The sequence below is a fragment of the Lissotriton vulgaris genome, chromosome 9 (genome assembly GCF_964263255.1).
Source record: "Lissotriton vulgaris chromosome 9, aLisVul1.2, whole genome shotgun sequence".
NCBI lineage: Eukaryota > Metazoa > Chordata > Amphibia > Caudata > Salamandridae > Lissotriton > Lissotriton vulgaris.
The window spans coordinates 984,515,956-984,538,666 of NC_141697.1; the positions used below are offsets into that span (position 1 = coordinate 984,515,956).

Below are 22,711 nucleotides of genomic sequence, written 5' to 3' on the forward strand. Positions count from 1 at the left end.
ATCGCCCTCTGGCCTTACTTCACTCCTATATCCCTTTAAGCATTCCATGAGCTCATTTCCCTTCTTGACTCCTTGGAACACCTGCAGAACTCACCTTCCTCAGTATCACTTTGAGCTCCCTTTATCTCTCTGCCGTCTGTATTTATACACCTCTTGGGATTGTTCCAAGCCCATATCTCATGTCTGTTCTCCATTCGTACAGTAGAGATAACAAGAACACCATCTGCATCGTCTAGGTTGACTCCTGTCCAGGAAAGTAGTCTTTAATCATCCAGTCACTTCTAACTACAGGGAGTGCCCCTTCACCCTCTCTAACCGAGAGGAGTATATATAAGGGGCAGCCTCTCCCATCAGTCCTCAGCACGCCAAATCAAGGATGAAGCCTGCTCAGCTCACTGTGCTCCTGCTGCCCTTTTTCCTGGCCTTGGCCTCTGCCCAGTGCCCCAACCCAGCTGATATTAAGGATGCTGAAGGGGAGAAGGTCTGCGCCCGCATGTTCGATATCAGCAGCCCTTACTATGACAAGTGCTGCGGAGGCCACTCCCTGGACGCCCGTCCTGGTGATGACATGCCCTACATGCCAGAGCTCTGGAACAAACGCCCTTCTTCCCTGGTGGTAGCACCGCGCTGCGAGCTCACCGTCTGGGACAGGAAGGCCAAGGAGGGCAACATGCGCCGCTTCAACAGCGGCATTCAATACCGTCTGCAGGATGTTAAGAATGGTCTCATCGGGACCTGGGACAACGCAATCTCATCCTACTACTGCAAGTGCAACTAGAGGCAGAACATGGGGGATGTACCACGTGCAGAAACTGTTGAGGACCACAGTGAAAAAAGACAACACAAGCAGCTGCAACACCTGCAATCACCACAAAGAACATCAGGTACACACAAATTCTAAATCTACAAAAAAGATTACATTTACCCGCAGCTGCACTGCAGGGAACAGTGACTGCACTGAACTAAGCTCCAGGACTATTGAATAAGTACATACCAGAACCCAACAGAACAGCGGGTGACCCAAAATGCAAGAACAGCAGAGGGCAGAAGGTCATTGAGAGGAATTGCAGAAAAATGGAAGAACTGCTTAACTAAGGCATGCAGGAATATGAGCCTAGAGAAATCTCAGCTCTTATAGTAATCACAATAAACAGATGGCGCATCAAGAAAAACCTTCTAAGGACAAAGACTAGCTTAAATTCAGGAGAGGTGATGTAGTAACAGAGATGAAACCAAGGAAAAGAAAGTTCCAATAAGCAAGAACCTCAAACAAATCTCCACAAGGAAGTCCTTCCTGCTAAGCCTCCATACTACCTCTGGCACAATATTGTCCAGAGGATCCAGAGAACATCTTCCATATAAGTCAATGCCAACACCATCCAGGCCGGAAGAGGGGTGTCCATGCTGCTGTGCCTTCATAACATCATGAGTCATCCATCTTGCCCAGAGGATGCAGAGCCCCTCTTTGCATGCCTTTAGTAAATGTCTAGAGTCTTGGGAGAGAAAAGACAGGCATGTCACAAATCTTATTTATGAAATCAGTAGCTACCCAAGTGTGAGCACTGTGTGTCATTCTCTGTGTCTCTGTGTCCTTTAGGTCTGGCTTGATGTCTATCTCTTTGTCCTGGATCTACATTCATCTGCCGTGGATCTCTGTTTGTCCATTCTGGCTCTCTACGAATATATCCTTGTTCTGTATCAGTCTTTCCTGGCTCTGTGTTGCCCGTCTAGCCTCAGGTGGCAGTCAGAAAGGAAGCAAATCACTTATGTCCCCTGTAATGTTCTGCAATAAATCGCAAGTTGTCATGGCCTACTGCTCAGTGTCATGTATTTTAACTTTGAATGGAATTGGTGACAGAGGAAGATAACTTAGAAGGCAATTGAAAGGTTTGTGCCCGTGGACAGTGCTGTGGGGTGTGGGGGGCAATCCCTGGATAAGAAGACCAGCAGTGGATCAAATCGGAGACAGGGACAAGGCAAGGGCACGTCTATAGCTGGAAACAGGAGTGCAATTATTAAAGGTAAGACTTAGGGCCAGATGTATCAAGATACCGTTTTGCGAATCCTAAATAGCGATTTTTTGCGAATCGCTATTTAGAATTCGCAAAAATGGTATGTATGTACAAAATCGCAATTTTTTTGCGATTCCTTATTATTTTTTATTTGCGAATTCGCATTTTGCGAATTCGCAAATAAAGAATAATTTCCAATGCATTCCTATGGGCCAGGAGGCCCATAGGAATGATAGGGGCACATGCATCAACCTATTTAGGAAGTGCAAACGGTGCGAATCGGTAAATTCGGCCGTTTGCACTTCCTAAATACGTTTTTGGGATGCATTATGCATTTTTGTGAAAATCGCTATTTTTAGCGATTTCCAAAAATGCAATTGCTTTTAAGGAATCGCAATTTTGCGATTCCTTAAAAGCAATGCATCATTGTTTTGAAATTTGCGAATTTCAAAATAGGGAGTGCAAATTACCACGAGGTTGAACCTCGTGGTAATTTGCGAAAATGTTTAAATATGCACAAAAATGCATTTTTTAAAGTGTAATGTTACAGACACACATGTCCTTAGGACATGTGTGTGTGAAACATGCACTTAAAAATACATTACAGGGGTGCAGTGGGGGGTCCTTTGGACCCCCCCCTGCACTCATGTAATGCATGAACAAATTGCGATTCTAAAAAAGAAAATTGCAATTTGTTAAAGCCTTCCCATTGATCCCTATGGGCCTTTTGGCCCATAGGAATCAATGGGAATAGCGATTTTGCACTTTGGAAATCGCATAATATTTGCGATTCGGTAAAAATTGCGATTTTTACCGAATCACAAATATTTTGGGAAAATATACATGCATCCCATTTTGCGAATTCCAAATTGCGATTCCCTATTTTTCGCAATTTGGAATACGCAAAAGGGCGGGATGATGCATGTGCCCCATAGTGCAATAATTCTCAAATTGCGAATTCGCAATTTGCTAATCGCAATTTGAGAATTATTTGAAGGGTGCAGGGGTGTCTCAAAGAGGGTTGAGAGGACGCCGACCGCTACTCTTTCACCGTAACTTTCTCGAACGGGGAGTAAGGACCATGCTCACCTAAGGGGGCTGGATTCCGTTTTTAGCATTCTTTCATCACTGGTATGAGAGGCAAAACTGCATGCAGGCACCCAAGCTTCAGTGTCTCTTGCAGTGGCATTTAAAGTATATTGCCCTGAAGAAATTGCCTGATAGAAACCAAGGCAATGAAACATGTCGGCTGTAAGTAGAGAGTGAATCGATAGGTAGTATTTACTCTCTTCTTTTTTAGTATATATGTGTTCACTGTTTTGCAACAGAGAAGGGAATGAAAGTAAAGTTTATGGTCCCAGTTGCACAGTGATTTATATGTTAAATGTTGTCAGTTTTGTCACATATAAGTTGTGTCCACTGCACCATTCACTGTCTTTTTATTTTTGAGGTTCGAGACACGTTTTTTGGTTTTAGCTTGATGGCACCAATGATGAGAACAGGGCCATCCTGGTGAGTACCAACCAGGGGTCCCATTGGTGGTGCGCCCGTGAGGTGCCATCTCGCTTTTTCACACATTTTTTGTCTGTGCTGTCCTGTTTGTTTCAATCAGAGAGGTTGTCGTTTTAAAGAGGCAATAGTTTGAATCATCTCAGGATTTCCTTAAGACTAAAGAAACCCCTTGGATCAGGCACGTTGGCCAGAGATGTTTTACAATGTTGCAATGGAATATTGCCATGAGAACTAGGACTGTTGTTGTTGATTAGCTTTCAGAGTGGAGGGCGTCCTAGTTCGGTTTGTCTTTCCCTCTAGACTCCCATTTTTTGTAGTGTCTCAAAGACACCCTGCTGCACCTCTCAAATCTACATGTGTGTGTGCATGTGGCACACATACATGCCCCATGGGCATGTATGAGTGTCACATGCCACCCTTACAAATGCCAATTAGGGCATTTTTAAAAGAAATCGCAAATTACCACCAACTACAAGTTGGTGGTAAATTGCGATTTCTTAATACAAATTCGCAAACCAAAAGTGTCATACATATCATTTAAGGAATCGCAAAATTTGCGATTCCTTAAATGCTATGGCAAAATAAAGAATCACAAATAATTGCGATTCCTTAAATTGCGATTTTTTGATACATATCAAAAATCGCAAATCAGCCGTTTGCGAGTCGCAAAGGCCGAAATTCTGCGAATTTCGGCCTTTGCGAGTCGCAAAAGCCTTGATACATCTGGCCCTAAGACTTTGGCTGGCAGTGAAGGGAAGGCAGAGTCAAAGAGTGGAATGGAAAAGGCCCTGGGGTCTTATGGAGAAGAGCTATTGGTTAGAGCAGCTGTACCTTCAAAAGGCCTCCTGGACTTAATATGCACAGGTAGTGCAAGCTACTGCATGCTACAATATTTAGTGGCACTTCTGGCAGAACTCTCTGGTCACTGACACCACAAGGAGACTTTTGTTGTGCTGAATATAGCGAGAGGCAGTCTGAATTCTTTTCTCATTTTGAAATTGTAGGGCAAGTATGAAGGCCTAGTTACTACCATTAAATCTGTAAACATCCTGGTGACACACACAAACACATAACATAATTTATTATTGTGATTATTATTATTACTATCATTACCATTGAATACATATATATATATATATATATATATATATATATATATATATATATATATATATATATATATATATATATATATATATATATATATTGTATTATGCATATTATAATAATTTGTTATCATTATTATTATTAACAATAATATTATTATTACCACTACTGCTGCTGTTGCTACTTCTACTACTACTATTGCTACTACTTCTACTAATACTAAAATTAGCAATAATAATAATGTATAGCATAAAGTACTTCGTGTCACACACTATGAGGCTAAAGAAAATCACTGAGGAGTTTTGTGACCATACAGAAGAATGAGGATGAAATTCTTTTATAAGGTCACAGAACTCCAATGTGATTTGTAATATCTTTTTAATGTACTGCAGAGGGTATTTTATTTCTTAAAATTAAGGTCACACTATCACCCGTCCCACACACCATTCAAAAACAGGGGCCGATTAAGTTTAGGTTCGGAAAGCCTCCGACATGCTGTCAGAGGCTTTCCGAGGCTCATTGCGGTTTCACATTCGACGGCCGCATTACAATGCAAGTGGGCAAAACTGAAACCAGCAGAGTCATTCCGGCTGGATTCCGACGGGCTCAAAGACACCCGTGGCCAGTCGGAGACTGGCGCGTAATTCCAATTTATGCCATTTCCGCCGTTGGGATTACAGTGTCGGTTTCCAACAGGCTTCAGTATTAGGCTTTCCGACAAGGATAGCCTTTTGAAAAGGGACATTGGGGGCCCTAGCAGGGCCCCCTTCACCCTGCGGTGGGTAGAGGGGGAATCTATGGTGCCCCCTTTTGAATCCCTGCACCATGTGGCAACACTATGAGTTGCCTGCCGCACGGTGCAGGGATTCACACAAACTCCAATTTCTCTGTGGGAGCTTGTGCTACGGATGGTTTACGGCTGCAGCACATGCTCCCATAGGGAAATGGGAGTTTATGACCACTCCTCGTATGGTCACATTGTAATTAAGTATGCAGAACTGCCGACCATTGGTTGGGTGGTTCCAAAACTGTTACAGTCTGCCCGACATAGTAATAAGGCCCTTAGCTTCTTCCTCTTTCAGATTAAAGAGATAGGATGCTTCAAACATATAAACAAAAATGTAATCTGTGTTACAAAATGAAACACAACAAAAAGCACCTAGAAATCTGTTTTAAAACGATATTACAACTGGTTTAATGTCAGTTTGAAACATGCTGTAGCTGAGAATGTGTAGATGATATCTAATTTCTTGTGATCACTGTTTATTTTAGAAAAACAGATCAGAATAAGGAAATTACAGAAGTTATTCTCATTGTTTAAACTGCAGCTGTAATTATGCTATAATAGATGGGACCCTGCTATGCTTGGATAAAAGCCTGTCCCTTATATCCTTATTAGAGGCAACTTGCGATGTGTCTAGTTGCCTGTAGAAATAACCTAGCTGTTCAACTGTAGTTGCTCATTTTAGACAAGTTCACAATTCTAGCTGCCAGGTCGAGTAGCCAGTATGAGAGGCAGGTCATGGAGCACAATTAAAGCTGCAGATTTTGTTTTTTTAAATGAATTGCATTAAGCTGATTCAAGTGCCTTTTTTGCAACAAATATCAAACTGCTTTACCTTAACCTTTTTTTCCTTTTAATTTCTGAGGTTTTTTCGACCTTGAAGTAACATCTTATTACCCTACTTAACTATAATGTCACGTTTACCTTTGATTTGGCATTAGGCAGACACGTCCTGTGCCCAATCCCACATGGGGCAGCCAACTCCATCCATGTACAGCCAGCCAGTGAGAGCACTCATCACAACACATAGTGGTATAAATAATGCAGGTCTGCTGACTTTCTCAAGGGGATATCACATCAGTATATAGAAATTTGCTTTGTTAAAAGGTGATCACATGAATATACAAGGCAAACCTGTTGGCTTTGTCAAGGGGTCACCACATCATTATAGAATGGAAAACCTATTGGCTTTGTTCAGGGGTGACCACATCAATATAGAAGGAGAGTGTATTGGCTTTTATCAAGGGGTGACCACATCTATATATACAGGCAAACCTATTGGCTTTGTCAATGGGTGACCACGTCAAAACACACAAAACAAGCCAATTGGCTTTGTCAAAGGATGATCATATAAACATACAATGAAACCCCACTGACTTTGACAAGGGGGCGTCACATATGAAGGCAAGCCTATTGGCTTTGTCAGTGGGTGAGCACATACATATACGAAACAAACCTATTGGCTTTGTCAACCAGATAAACCGCCCTAATAGAGAAGTTTTTTTTACATTCTTGGGGCCACCTAACACAGCCATAGCACACGGGCAGGGCGGGTTGTTATTGAGGTTTTGTGGGGGCTACATTGCACATGTGCCCTGGGTCCTGGGGCCACATAAAACAGCCATAGCACACGGGCAGGACGGGGTTCTTATTAAGGTTGTGGGGGCTACGTTGCACATGTGCCCTGTTACAGGTTTTTCAGGTCTCGTCTGATTTCAGCCCTAGCTTCTGTGGCCTGCCTGAGCATAGGACCACTCCTCCCCCGTGGTGTGTCACACCCTCACTGACTGACTACATTTGGGCGCTGCAGGCTGAAGCCTGTGCTTCCCTAGTGTGTCAATCAGCAAAAATGTGCCTTTCCCAACTCGTCAAAGATCCAATTCATACCCTGAACTTGCATTTCTGGTGTGACTGTTTCCTCTGTAACTGACTCGGATTTCGAAGTTCGAAGGTATTTTTATCCATGGTTTTAATTCCTAATCATGAATGTATCTCTCGATCAGTTTTTAAATATTACTGCATTTTATTTTTTGTATTGGTTTTTATTAACTATACAATAAAAGAATTTACTTACTTTACTTACTTAAAACTCGTCACAGCGTGGGGTGGAGCAGCAAGACTCACCGGCCCAGTAAACTCTGACTAACCTGCAATAAACAGAGCTCTTTTGACAGACTGATATATGTAGCACTACAGAAATGAGTGGTCTACAAAACATCTTCATGCAATGAATCATGCCAGACGCATGTGGCGGCCTGTATCCACCTATACATCTCATAAATAGAGAGAAGCCAATGATTGCAATATTTCCTACTGTAGACAAAATGCTATTTTTCATGCTTTTCTGTGTTAATTTCTTTTTGCTGTTAACTTCGGTATCAGTATATACTGATTTGTAAAAAAAATAAAAAATAAAAAATGGTGTTCAATAAATGATCACGGGTCAATGTTTTCAGAATCTTTCAGAGAAGTTTGCTGTTATTACTGTTTGCTTTCTGCGGTGACGTTTTATAAGGATTAGAAACTTACTACTCGCATAAGGTAATTTCAAAATCTTAAGCGGAAAACCATGAGTGGGAAGGAAAGTGAGAATGTTAGATAGAAGGTGGAGCAAATTGAGAGAAGAGGCAGCAAGAGGAAGGCTGGGACAATGGTGGGGATAAAACAGGACAAGGAGAATAAGGGAGGAATACGGTGAGATGTAGAAAAAATGACACATATAGGGAAGGGAGACTCAGAAAAACAAGCTGGGAGTGGAGAGAGTATATGGACTGCTGAATAAGTTACAGCTGGCACGGGATAACTTGAAATCTCTGAGGAAAGAGGATGGGATGGACGAGAAAGGACACAGATATTGAAAACATGAGGGATGGATGGGAAAGGCAACAGATTGGGCAAACAAATCTAAGGGAAGAGAAAGGAAAGATAGTAGGAGGGCAAAGAAGATGGAGGGACAGAAAATGAAATAGAATTACCTGTTTGTGGTAGGGGATGAGGAGGAATGGAGTAATGGCGGAAAGAAGAGAAGGCATTAAAAGGAAGGGCATAGAGGGTGCAAAGAGGGGATCGTGTTTCCAAATGTCGTCCACAGAAATATTGTCAAACAGAAACATTATAACCAGTATATCAACTGGGAAAATATACTTTAAGCAAGTATATATAGCTAAATATAAATTTACCACTCTTGATTTACATACCTTGAAACACCCACCCATGAAGCCTCATCGTGGCAGTTGCACTAATTGCACTCACTTGCATGGTTCACTCAAGATTTGGTCATACACCCCACTACTTTCAAACTTCACCAGCTGTCACTGCACAATGACACCCTGCGAACCTTAGCTGTGGAGCTGAAGCTCCAGCTCAGGAAATGCTTAGAAAGACAATCAATTATGGATTATGTTGTACACACCCCAGAAATCAAATGATGACTTTTAATAAATGGTTCATAGGGAGCTCCTGCCCATTCTGAAGCACCCACCATACGTTTGTAACACGTCGGTGGTGCCACTTCCTAGATTGGGACACCACAATGCAGGAATATGCAAATTAGCCCCCAAACGGCATTGCTGGGTGCTCCTGGCTGGGAGCAGTGAATAATAAATTAGCCCTCCCAGCCTATCAGAAGTCTTGACCTTGAGGACCCATCCCCAGGAGTTGTGTCATAAAGAAAGGGGCAGGGAACACATGGCCTTCTTCCCCAAGCCTTTTAGAGGCCCCAGGGACCCCGTCACTTGAGGCCAATAATATGATATAGAGAAGGGGGTGGTCCCCCATCCCCAAAAGTAAAAATATCCTGTGGACCCCATCCTCACATTTTCATAAAGGGGAGGGGGGCTTCTCCCTTCCAGAGCCATACCATGGCCCCGGGGACCGCATTCTCCGGTGCCAGATCAGGGACAGTGTCAAGGGGTCCCAACCCCCGGGACACCATCTTTTCCCCGCCCTAGAGTGCTGCAGGGAAAGTGTATTGTTCTCCCAACAGGCAGGAGCACAAAGCTGTTCCCGCCCGGTGTTTTCCCTTCCCGTACTCTCAAGAAGGGAAATTGCACAGAATTGCTCTCACCTTGTGGGAGCAAAAGAAAACTGCTCCTGTGGGGCGGGAGCAAGGTCAGCTCCTGCTGCACCCATGATAGGTGCAAGCAGGAGAGCTGCTGGGGCTGCTGGAGCCCTGGTTCTTGCCTGCAACCCCCAATGAGGGAAGTGCTGGGAGGTGCCCTTGGTGGGCATCCCACTTTTTAAAAAACAAGCCAACTCCAGCAGGAGCACTGCGCCCCCGAACAAAAATAAAACTGTGGGGTGCCCCAGGTGGGCACAAAGGAACATCCATACTAATAATAAAAAGAGACAGCCTAAACGTTTGAGGCGAGTAAACTCAAAAAGTACAGCACCAATCACAACACCCAATACAGCGTTGGAAAGGACAGTTGCAGCAGAAGGACATAGGCTATGCAGACGCCCACCATATACATTTAAAAGGTAAAAGAACCGTGCCAGCAAAGTAGCCCCTTGTGGGCGTGTATGCGTTGAGCTGTGGGCGTGTGCTTTGGGCGTGTGGTACGTTCCGCCCTTCATGCCATGTCTTTTATCGTGTGCTAATCCCACCCTGCTCCCTTTAAATACCCCTGCACCCCATAATCATAACCCACACTTACTCCTTAAAATACCACAACACCCTTAAACACTAACCCATCTTAACCCTATAAATATACCCTGTACCCCAAAACCCAAACCCATCCCTAAACCCTAAAAATACCCCTGTACCCCAAAACCCAAACCTAGTCCTGAACCCTAAAAATACCCCTGTACCCCAAAACCCAAACCTAGCCCTGAACCCTAAAATACCCTGTACCCCAAATCCCAAACCTAGCCCTGAACCCTAAAAATAACCCTGTACCCCAAAACCCAAACCTACCCCTGAACCCTAAAATACCCTGTACCCCAAATCCCAAACCTAGCCCTGAACCCTAAAAATACCCCTGTACCCCAAAACCCAAACCTAGCCCTGAACCCTTAAAATACCCCTGTACCCGAAAACCCAAACCTACAGCTGAATCCTAAAAATACTCCTATACCCCAAAACCCAAACCTAGCCCTGAACCCTAAAAATACCCTGTTACCCCCAAACACATACCTATCCCTAAACCCTAAAACTACCCCTGTACCCCATAACCCAAAACTATATCTGAACCCTTAAAATAACCAAACACCCCAAAACATATACCTCAGCACTCAAAAACATATACCCCTATACCCATACTTACCTTATCCAAACATTTAAAAAAACATGCTTTTACCATTCATGCATTTACAACAAATTTCGTTGTAAATGTATGCGTGGTAAAAGCATATAAAATGTAATGCCATGCGTTATAATGGCATTGCGGAGTCATGGTACTTTCGTAATGAAAGTATGCGGAGTGATGGCATGCGGAAAGAAAGTTGCAGAATAATGGGTGTTTACCCTCCCCCGGTAAGTACATTGGTGGCACGGCGGCCCACATCTCCAGCAACATACTCGTATTTTTTCACCACCGATTAGAAAAATGCACAGGTCTCTCTCATTGATGGCCAGCACCGACATACACATTTAGACACACCTCCCGCCACAAGTTCTAGAATTGCGAACTTTAGAGCTGGGGAGCTACGTTCGAATCTCGGCATAAGCTCAACATCCTGTGACTCCAGGCAATCGCTTTGTCTCCCCGTGCCTACCACAAATTAATGTGTTCTTCTGTAATGTAAATTGTGCTCATGCCATGTTGTCGAGTTCGCGCTATATAATATTGCAAGGAAAAATTAAGTAGGGAAACTCGAGTTCACACACTACTGAACGCGCACTCAAGTGCATCAGCAGTGCACTGTGAATCGGAGCGTTTCACAAGCCTGTCACAGATAAGAAATGCGATCAAAACGAAATCCTACAAAACAATATACTATTGGCCGGCAGCAATTCATACCCGGACAACGTCGGGACGGGCTGCTAGTCTGGATGTATGACATGACAACGCATACTGTTACCACGCATACCTTTACAACGCGGTATTTACAACGAATACCGTTACAACGCATAGCGCTTAGAGGTGCTGGATAGTGGTAAGTATAATTTTATATTCCAACTCCAGTCCCCGTGGACACTAGGGAAGGTGTTGGATATAAAATTATACTTATTCCCTATCCTAGAGCGCCCCCCCAGCGCAATGCGTTGTAATGGTATGCGTGGTAATGCCTGCGTTCTAATGGTAGTGCGTTGTAAAAATTCCGTTGTAAACGTTGCATACCGCTAGTCTTCCTATATATTTCTAAAAGGTGCCTGCTCCTGTGCACCCTCGCCATACACTACTAATTACCCCTCATATTAGATAACTCACAACATCTTCTATGATGTCATTGATAATATCACTGCAACATTTGCAATTAAATTATTAGTGAGAAAATGTGTTGCAGGGATTCTGCTCTGGAACAGAACAATGCTTGGTGCCATAGAACATCAGTATGTAGGGGACTGAGTCACCATACCATCCAGGCTCGGACTGGCCATAGGGGGCACCGGGCAATCCCCCGGTGCGCAGCACGGGTGGGTGCCGGTTTTGGGCCCCTGGGGGCTGATTTTGTGACAGGGTCGTTTTTGCAGCATAACAAAATCGGCCGAAAACCGGCCCTGGCAAAGAGCTCTGAGCACTCTACCAGGGCTGGTTTTGGTTCCCAGTACGGCCCGATACCACCTCAGTATCCATGAGCCCAAGTCCGACAACTTATAGTGCCTCATTTGAACTCCTAATCTTACCAGAGAAGCAAATGAATTGGCACCTCAGAACACAACACTCTTGACCCTCTCAGGAATCGCTTTAACAGGACACAGCATTTCGCTCTCCTGCTTGTACTCGTCCACAATATGATAACCAGGAGACAGGAAGGAAGTTTAGAATAGTTATTTAAACTAACAATTTTTCCATGGCCGTATAATTGTTCTTTTCTTAACCTCTCTCAGACGTCTCGGCCTGACTCAGAAGTTCTTGTTTCTGATTCTACAATCACTCTTTTCAGGCCTTCTTTTGACTTCTTTCTCAAATAGTTGCTGCTTTTGTTTTTTAATAAGGTACACACATCCGTGATGGTCTCATGTGGGCTATTGGAATTATGAAAGAGTGTTTGCAGAATAAGGGCACAAACTAGTTGTACCCTCATTATAACCGAGGCTTTAAACCCACTGTGTTTGCTGACCACATCAGGCCTCTTCAGCCCAAGGCTTCACAATGACAAAATGTACATCACAGGATAGGATTGCCCTGTGACTCCCTCTATACAGCTGTAGGGAATACATGTTGGCTAATATTGTTTACTAATATCTTAGCTGGTCAATGAACAAATCAATCTTGCAAAAATTATTGAAAGCCTCCAACCCTTTTGTGAGTTAATGCATGATAATGAATTTGCAGTTGCCCGCGTCCAGGCCTACGGCAAACACGCGGCTGCAGCTCTTATCTAGCCCTACAGCAATCATGCAGGGCAGCTTCCATCCGGGCTTACTGCAATCACACACTTGCAGTCATTGTCCGGGCCTTCAACAATCATGCGGTTGCAGCCCCAACTGGTTGGGTGATGAGCACAGTGTCTCGGTTCCTGCCAGGAACGAGGATGGGAGACTGGGTGAGTAGGGGGAACAAAGGAAACACAAACCTTCCCAAGTTTGCTGTTTTACAGTAAGCGCTCACTGGACATCTCATAGTCTCTTCTCCAGGACAGTCTCTCTTCTTGTAGTGCCAGGCAGACTCCTCCCCTCCCTCGGCAGGCAGGCTTCAAGGTGCTGCAGGGCAGATTCAAAGCTCTTCCACTAGAAAATACAGACTTCGGGTGATGTCCCTTCACTTCTGGGAGCCTGGCGGTCAGGCAGAGACCAGCCATGCTTGCTGCACAGAAGACCTTTCTGTACTATGTGGAGCGCTCTCTTCCTTGGTTACAAAGGACTTGGATATAGAACAAATAGGGTGGTTAGAGTCCAAATTTTACATATAGCCTCTACCTAACGGATGAGATTCGACTGTCTCAAACTTTTATATGTAACATAACCTCTTCCCGAGGGGTTTGAATACTGTCTCAAACTATAAAACCAGCTTGGGGAGGTTCTTCTCTCAGGTTCCCAAGGCTGCTCGCCCGAAACAGCCTTTGTATAGAGTGATGCTTCTTACAGCAAGTAGCACCAAGACAGTCACCATCTTGGAGTATAAACAACAAAGGTGCAAAGGGGAGTGAGGCTGTCATTAGTGCACTTGAAGGAGTAATCAAGGCAAGGCAAAAGGACAGGTCTCACCAAGAAACACCATTAACTCTCCAAACAGAGTCTGCAGTCTCACACCTTATGCCAACCAGCCACAAAAATGCAGTGCTCAAGAAGACTAATCAGCAACACCTTGCCGACAAAATGTCTCATGGGATTTCTAAAGGCAGCCCTGTGCTCATCGCCTTACTTCAGGGTATGGCTCTCTTCCCTCCAGCTGCAGGAATACAGGCAATTCACCACCACAGTCTGAGAGCGCCGTCCTCGGCTTCCATCTTGGGATCTAATCCAGGCCTGAGATCCAACCTGGTTCCCAATGCCCTTCATAACTAGGACTCACTCATACAGCAAACTTACCACAGCACGTTACATACACTCCGCATATACATGCACATGACACCCGTAATAGTGTCAACACAAGGGTATGGGAATATACATATTAGCAGAACCATTGGATAACATGGCTAAGAACTGCTCAGGGCAGGTGTTAGCTTTTGGAGATATTCGCGCTTGAATATCTCCAAAAGTTGGTAATAGGAGATAGCGATGTTAGCGACTGTTTTCAGTTGCTAACATCTTGGCACACCCACTTTGCATGTCATTAGTGATAAATATCACTGACATGCAAAGTGGGGCCCAAGATGGTCGCTATCTCCTACTAGCTGTCGCTAACTGGTGTTAGTGACAGCTAGGTAATAGGGAGATAATTTTATCTCCGCTTTCTTGGCTTTTAAAGCCAAAAAAGCGGAGATAAACCCCCTTGATAATATGCCCCAATGTTTTTAATTTATGTGATAAGGTAACTGGTGGTGAGTTTGGCACCAACCCTCCCCTCCTAGGTGCCTGTGGCTCTACTGGAAAGAAATGCTACTGTTTCCCGTCAATAATGAAAAACGCCCTGAAGTATCCCGCAGAGAGATGTGATATTAACACACAACCGTCTTGTTTTTGTGTGATCTTGTGCAATGAGTCTGGGAGTACCTGACACTGTATGTTAGGTGTGGCATCGAATGTACAATGATGTGGCAATTGCCAAGCGCTGTGTGAGGTGTATTTCATGTCTCTGTGTGTCTGTCAAGTGAGAAGAATAAAGTTTCAGTCTTTGCTCTTTCCTTTTAAATTATACATTGAATGACTATTTATTCTTGGAAACTATAAGCATGACTTGGCTCGTAGTTCCTGGAAACTAACTGGAGGGGAGACACATCCCTGTATCAAAAATCATCTAGAACAGTGGTCCTTAACATTTTGACTTCTGTGGACCGCCATTTAATCATCACTGGAACCCAAGGATCCCCACTAATCGTTTGTGGAAACCAGTAACCTCTAATGAGTTATTACTGGGAGCCGGGGACCCCAACCAAATTATTTTTGATCATTTCAACCAGAAGTCTATACAAATAGATACAAAAAACAGAAACCAGCATTCATCAAATACACAAATTATGAATTTTGTTTCTTAATTCATAAACTATTCTTTTAAAAATTACTAAATTTTAAAGGGAAGGTTGGAGCTTTTCTAAACTCAATCGAGGCCCCTGTCGTCCATACTATATTCTATTTGATGCACTTGCACAGCTCCCACAAATCAATCTGAGAATACTAACTTAATTTTTAGCCTCCAAATTCCATCACATTTACAGAATGCTTAAAATGTTTCAATTTAATATTTTGCTTATTTATTTATATAAATTTAAATATTATTGACCAATGTATAAATATACTGAGCAGTCGCTGACCCCCTGAGTAGGTTAAGATCCACTGATCTACAATATTTAAGCTAGTCCTGGTGGAGCATGATAAACAAGCATTGACAAAGCCAATAAAGCTGCCTAATCACAGAGTTATTGGCGCTGTCAATGTCTTTTAGCTATGTTGAATAGCAGCATGGCTGCTGTTCAGCATGGATGGAAGTCAAGCAAAAAAGTGCTATGACCCAGCCTGTGCTGACTTATAAACTCACATATTTGAAAGAGCTTTCATGCGCAAAAATGACTAAAAAGATTTTGGTGAACTAAAATATTTGGGGAAAAGCACGTGTTTTGATTGGGGAATCCATGATTTATTCAGATTTTCTGGTTGCACTTCATACAACACAGCTAGGAAATAAGTATGTATTTGTCTTTCCTTATGTTAAAGCTTTGTTTTTACCTGTTTCTTCATTTTGCTGTATTTTTTTTTTAATACAGCAAACTTGACCGAAGGCCAAGCACTTTACATGAGCACTAGTTGTATTACTCAAGCTCTGTTTATAGGCATGGGGAGATGAACCTCACACAGCTGATCCTTGGCCTGCCAATTCCCTGGCTTGTGTCCAGCCCCCAACAGCACACCTGTTTTTGCCTGCTTGAGCTGTAGTGTGCTCTGTTGCGATTTATCTACCAGAAGCTGGGAATTATGTTTAAATGAGTGGGGGGTGGTGGGTGAAGTGGGACAGAGAAAATTAAACAAATGGCAAAAAAGAGAATATGTGGGTGGCATCTCGCTTGATAAACAACATGCCTTGTAAAGCGCCATTTAAAAGCCTTGGGCCTCAGCGAAACATTTGCATTTGTTAATTTCAGAATGTCATTTTCTATTTCAGTTTATTTTTTTAAATAATGAAACACTATAAGCAAATTACAAAATGGGGCAGGAGGTGAATAAATAAAGCTGATCTGCTTTTAATAATGAAACTCCATAAAGCCGATCTGCAAAGGAAAAGAAGCAGCAGGGTTTGGGGTGGGTGGGAGGAGACAGAGCGAGTGAAAACACAAGCACTCATGGGGATCCCTAAAAGACAAGGAAACAAGTCGCTCCTAAAACAGGAACAGTGAATGGACACGTACCTGGTCCACGCACTGGGGGAGGGCCAAACAGAGATAGAGGCATGAGGCATGCATGCCATGGACAAATGGGAATACTAGAGCAACATTGGTGCGAACAAATGGTAATCATATGGGTGGGCTGAAGCCCACTGAATTGTAAACAACATGTCTCTGCGAGACAGCACATGCGCTGTCTCGCCAAGACCTAAAAACTGAGTACCTGGCAGTGTGTGTCCCATTGTTGTTGGTTCTGGGGCACATAGCCAGGTGGGTGCCTGATGTGCCCATCACACAACCAGGGTGTAATGAAGGAACACCAAGTGACATGGAAATTTACACATACAAACAGCGTCAGGAAGAAAACTGTCTGCGGTAAATTGTAGCTGGCGAGCCAGTATGCCATCTGAGCATAATCCAGCAATACCCAAATGCATTTCAGGCCAGGCTTCACAGGGTCTGTATCATGAGAAACGCCAATCAACTCTACACCACTTCGGTCAACCCCACTCCACTGTAAGCCACACCACCATTCGCTATTTCACTCATGTAACTCTACTGTACACCACTCCACTATGCCACTCCATTTCACTCTACTCCACTGCACAACAACTTACTCCACTCCACTTTTAAACACTGTACCACACAACCCTCTACCATGCACTGTGTCCTAGGAAATAATGGGATTTGCGAGGTCATATGTGCTGCTATCAAAACTATGATTTCACATGGTATAAGGAATGTAATACACAAGGGTATAACCAGTGCATAGAAAAGGTGTGAGTTGCAGTTAATGTAGTGTGGCGAGTGAGGTGACAAAACTGTGTATGGAGGTGCATGACATAGTAATTTGATAGTGTTGAGTAATGTATAAATATAAGGTATACGTATAAGTTTAGACTTTATTAACTGTGTAGTTTAATTTTGATTTGTATATAAAGAATACATAAAGTTATAGTTAAGTAAAGGTGGTGGTAAATAATAAATCTACGGTATAACTATAACTTTAGAATTTCTAATGTTTGTGTTGTTTAAGTTTTGTTTATATAGAAAAATTATGTTTTCCTAACTATAACAAAGGTTTAACCTTTGGTCTTATCATTGAATATATACATTGTACAGTCATGTACAGGCAACAATTACTACGATTAACCATGCGGTAAACACTCTAGCTAAGTGTGACTTTGCATAGTAAAGGTATTGTGCATGCTTTACCTACCAATAAACATTTGGGAGCAAGCCATACTGCCTCTAATACAAGGAAAAGGATGAGCAAACTTGGGCCTGTATGACTTATGGGGGGGCGGTCCTGGTTTGCGCAATGGTGCACCTTTTTAACAGGTGGGAAAGGTGAAAACTTTACCTACCAGTAAACCTTTGGGCGCAAGCCATACTGGCTCTAATACAAGGTAAAGGATGAGTAAACTTGGGCCTGTATTACTTATGGGGTGCGGTCCTTGTTTGTGCAATGGTGCACCTTTTTAACAGATGAATAAGGTGCAAACAGGGATAGTGCACCTTAATATGATGATTAGTTTTCCCTCAGGGCAGCCGCAAACTAACGCTGCTTTGGGTGCAGTGCAGCCAGTAAAATACAGAGCAATTACTTCATCTTTCTTCGTGCAGGAGGCAACCCGCCAGCAATTTAAAGAGGGGTTATAGCTCACCATACATGCAAGAGCACAGAGTGACTGCTTCCGTGTACTAGGGGACTTCTGGGGTATCGATCGAACCTCCTTTCCCCTTCCAAAAGGCTGCCCTTAGGGGGATGCTCTGAGAGTGCAACACGTTTGTGGCACTGTAATAAGGTTCTTCATAAGAATGAATCCAAGAAGGCAAGAATAAATATGAATAAGCTAAAATTTAATTCAAGAGTAAATAACCCACGACTAGTAACTTGAGAGTACAGGCTCAGAATGAGAATAACATCACATCATACAATTCTTAGAACATCAGATAGAACATAACCAAGACATTCCTTAAAGCATCCTAGTAATTAATTAAACAGTACAATACATGCATACTACACATCCTTCCCCTTATAAAAGAAAAGAAAAGAACAAAGAAGAAAGAAATAAAAGAACAGGTAAAAAATAGAATTATTCTGAAACACAGAAAAGACTAGTTCAAGATGTAGTCATGAAATCTAACAGGAACAGTTATAACCCTACGACCAACACCCACACCATCCCCCTTGCCATCAGCATTTAAAACAGGAGTGACACATTTCTTGTTGAATCACCACCAGTCAACAAAGAAGTAGAATCAGAAGAAATACTCACTGGAGTATTAATAGGAACACGTGAAGCCATAGAAGTTTCACCAACACCAAACCAAACAGAATCCAAATTATCTGAGAAACCTGGATCCTGTTTGTTGGAACTTGTTCATCAGTAACCTTAATGAGGGCATTCTTGCTCCACCAACCTCTTTCATGCAAAAGAGCTGCTGCACAAGAAACCTTTACAACTTTAACGGGAGCAGAAAATTTGGACTGACCTTTAGTAATTTTAACAGGTTTTTTGATAATAACCCAATCACCTGCATATAAAGATTTTTCTGCAACATGCATACGTTTGTCATAGTTATTTTTGTAACACTCCTGCTTCATTTTAACACGAACACGTACTTTAGATAAATCAACATTGACTTGAGAATTTTTCATCAGCCAAGAGGGATTCAGTTTAGAAATTGGATTACGGCCACGAAGTAAAACAAAAGGAGAAACCCAAGTAGTACTGTGTGGCGTACAATTATAGTTCCAAATTTTCTTACAAAGAAATTCAGAAATATCCAATCTGTTTGCACAAGCAGTTTGCACCGCCTCCTTCAACAAACGGTTTGCTCTTTCAACCAAACCATTTGATGATGGACTATACAGGGGAACCAAAGTATGCTTGACATCTGAGTTGTTTAAAAACACATTCAATTCCTTTGAAACAAAATGTGAACCGTTGTCAGTTACAATTTCATGAGGTGTACCGTCAATGAACCATTCTACAGGTATTAACGGCGAATTGGACAACTTCCAATGTTTGTCTGAGCACAAACATTGTGGACAGTGATTGACAAACAATTTGACCTGATTGTCAATGCCAGGCCACCAATAAGTTGATTTGATTTTATAAACAGTGCCAGTGATGCCCGGGTACCCTTCATGTGCTAAGGAGATAATAGATTGTCTAATTCCGCAAGGTGGAACAAATTTGTCCTGTCTAAATAAAATGTCACCAGAAACAGACAACTCAGATGCAACCAGTGCATAATGTTTTTCCTCCATGGACATACTCCTGTCCATAGGCCAACCCTTAACTAAAAATCTCTTAACATTCTGCAAACAATGCTTGCTCCATGTCCTGTAACCAATCCTGTTTAGTGATTTTAAAATCTTGAAGAGCATCATCTATGGAAAAAACACAATCAAGATCAGAACTGACCGACCCATGTATTGGTAGAGGAATGCGTGATAAACAATCTGCAAGGATGTTCTTACCACCCGGCAGATACTTAATTTCAAAATTGAACTCTTGGAGCCTAGCCAGTAACCTAACTAAACGAGAGGAAATAATGTCCTGTGCAATCAAAGACTCAAGGTGTTTCCTCAAATCTTGTTTAACTGACAGAGGAACTGGGCGAACTTTCTGAATGACAGGGCAAACTTTCTCCTTTAATTTTATAGTATGTTCAAAGTCTTTTACCAAACCAATCCTCTCATCAAAAACTGCTTTGTATTTTTCCAAAATATTGCACAAAATAGGATCATTGCAATTATCTAGAAAAGCAAAAATAGGTAACTCGCCTAAAACAACAGGTTCCGGATGACCTGGTTTTAACATAATCCCAAGACTAGCCTGATCCTGCCAACCCAAAATATCTCTACCATTAAGCGCCACATAGATCTTGGTGTGAATTATTCTCCCTTTAAAATGAATATCATCTGGAAAATAACCACGCATAGTTATATCAAACCCACCAAAGGCTTTAGGGTTCACATCAGTTGGAAATAATTTTGTATTTTCCCAAGAATTATGAAAAGTATGTTCATCTAAGATGGTAATTGGTGAACCCGAATCTGCAATAACCTGTACACTTTGCACACCTATTAATATTTTACAAATTGGACCTTTGATATTCAAACCACTCAAAGCATTAATTTGAATATAAGATAAAGAAGAAACATTCAAAGCATCACAAATTTCTTCTTCAGAATACACCATATTAACTTTTGTTTTATCCTTAGGTAAACGGCACAATGCGAAGAAATGACCAATGCGTTTACAATTAGAGCACCTTTTACCTTGTGCTGGACAGTTAGGGTTGTTCCCCACATGAAATTTTGAACCGCACCTGTAACAAAATACATTAGATTTCTGTTCAGACACTTTTTTTTCACTTGAACGGTTGGAAACAACATTAACTGTACAATTATCATTGGCTGCCTGCGAAACATTACAAACAGCTGACAAAGAAGCATTCTGTTCAGCTAAAATTTTTGATGAAACAACCGAACATTCGATGCTTTTGGCAATCACCATAACTTCATCCAAAGTCGGATTTTTGCAAGTTAAAATTCGCTCTTGAATTTTTTTGTTAAAACAGTTGAAAACCAATTGATCTCGCAGAGCAGTTTCAAGATAAGTACCAAAATCGCACTTTGAGGCAAGAACACGCAACGTTGCTAAATAATCCTCTATGGACTCTTCTTGTGATCGTTTCCTCTTAAAGAAAACATGACGTTCAACCATGACTGAAGGTTCATCTTTATATTGTTTACCTAGTCGAGCTAATGCCTCTGTATATACATTCCATGTGTCATCATCCACTGGACTCTGAACAACAGCAAGATTATCAAACAACTGTTGTCCTGCATCTCCTAAATGATTAAAAAGAATAGCCCTTTTCCTTGAAGGAGAGTAATCTAAAGCATCTATTGCCTCCAAATAATTCGTAAAAACACGTAACCACTTTTGCCTGGGTGTTGGAGGCTTGCCAGGAGCAGTTAAAAATGATGGAGGTGCAACAATTCCACTGTTACTGTTACTTGAAGAAGCCATGTGGAACAAACTATAAAAAAAAAAAAATTTTTTTTAGGTCTTACTTGTAAAATGTTGCCAAATATCAACAAATGAACAGGCACCAAAATCCGCTCCAAACGATCGTTTTCGTTGCCGTTTAAAGTGGTAATCGCCTAGTACGTTTAATTGATTGCAATGTAACTCAATGAGCGATTTCTCACTTGCACAAAATGGCCGCTGGCGTGATTAGCGTGATGACGCTACACGCATTCCAACACTCCGATGTGTTTCCGTCAATAAAGGAAATGACAATATACGCTCCTGCGTGTTGCTGTCGGAGATATGACGTTCTTTGTTCTCTGTGCCTCAGATCGCCAAGAGAACACGAGCCGCAGAATGTCGCGAGTCAAGAACACAGCACCGTGTTTAAACGAAAGCAAATAAGTAAGTAAGGAATAGTCAGTTGAAGATGATCCGATCTCCAAATCGGAAAAGAAATTAAAAATAAAACTCACAGTTCCGATTTCTTTCAAGCTCCATAGCGATGAGAAAGTGCTGAATGCAGATTTCTTGATTTCTCTTTTCAAACACAGTTCTTCGAGAAATCCTTAAATTCCTACTGTCGGTGGGTTTCAGAATGAAGAATTCTCCAAAAAAAACGTCGCCAATAAATGTAATAAGGTTCTTCATAAGAATGAATCCAAGAAGGCAAGAATAAATATGAATAAGTTAAAATTTAATCCAAGAGTAAATAAACCACGACTAGTAACTTGAGAGTACAGGCTCAGAATGAGAATAACATCACATCATACAATTCTTAGAACATCAGATAGAACATAACCAAGACATTCCTTAAAGCAACCTAGTAATTACTTAAACAGTACAATACATGCATACTACAGGCACACTCTCAGAGCACCTCCTGGGGTCATGTTTACGTCCCAATGGAAATAAGGGAACACCCTCTAAAGATAACGCTGGCTATACATGTGCGCCAGTGCTATCATTTTTGCAGAGGGACTGCACAAGCACCTGGGGGGTCATAGCACCCTGGGGTGCAAAAAGTGGGCACAAACATCTGTTTCACCCGCAGGATATTATTTGTAATTCATCCCTCTTGTGGGTTGCAAAGGTATGTTTAAAAGCATGTTCTGCCTTAATAGCAAAGCTTTTCATCAAAAACCTGAGAGTCAAAGACT

The 22,711-nt window shown here is 42.2% G+C and overlaps 1 pseudogene across 1 annotated transcript; it reads left to right on the forward strand.

Moving 5' to 3' along the window:
* Positions 1–359: 359 nt before the first annotated feature.
* LOC147692668 (syncollin pseudogene) lies at positions 360–1,813 on the forward strand (annotated as a pseudogene). The gene has a single exon (XR_015300061.1). The product of XR_015300061.1 is annotated as a syncollin pseudogene (transcript).
* The last annotated feature ends 20,898 nt before the right edge of the window (positions 1,814–22,711 follow it).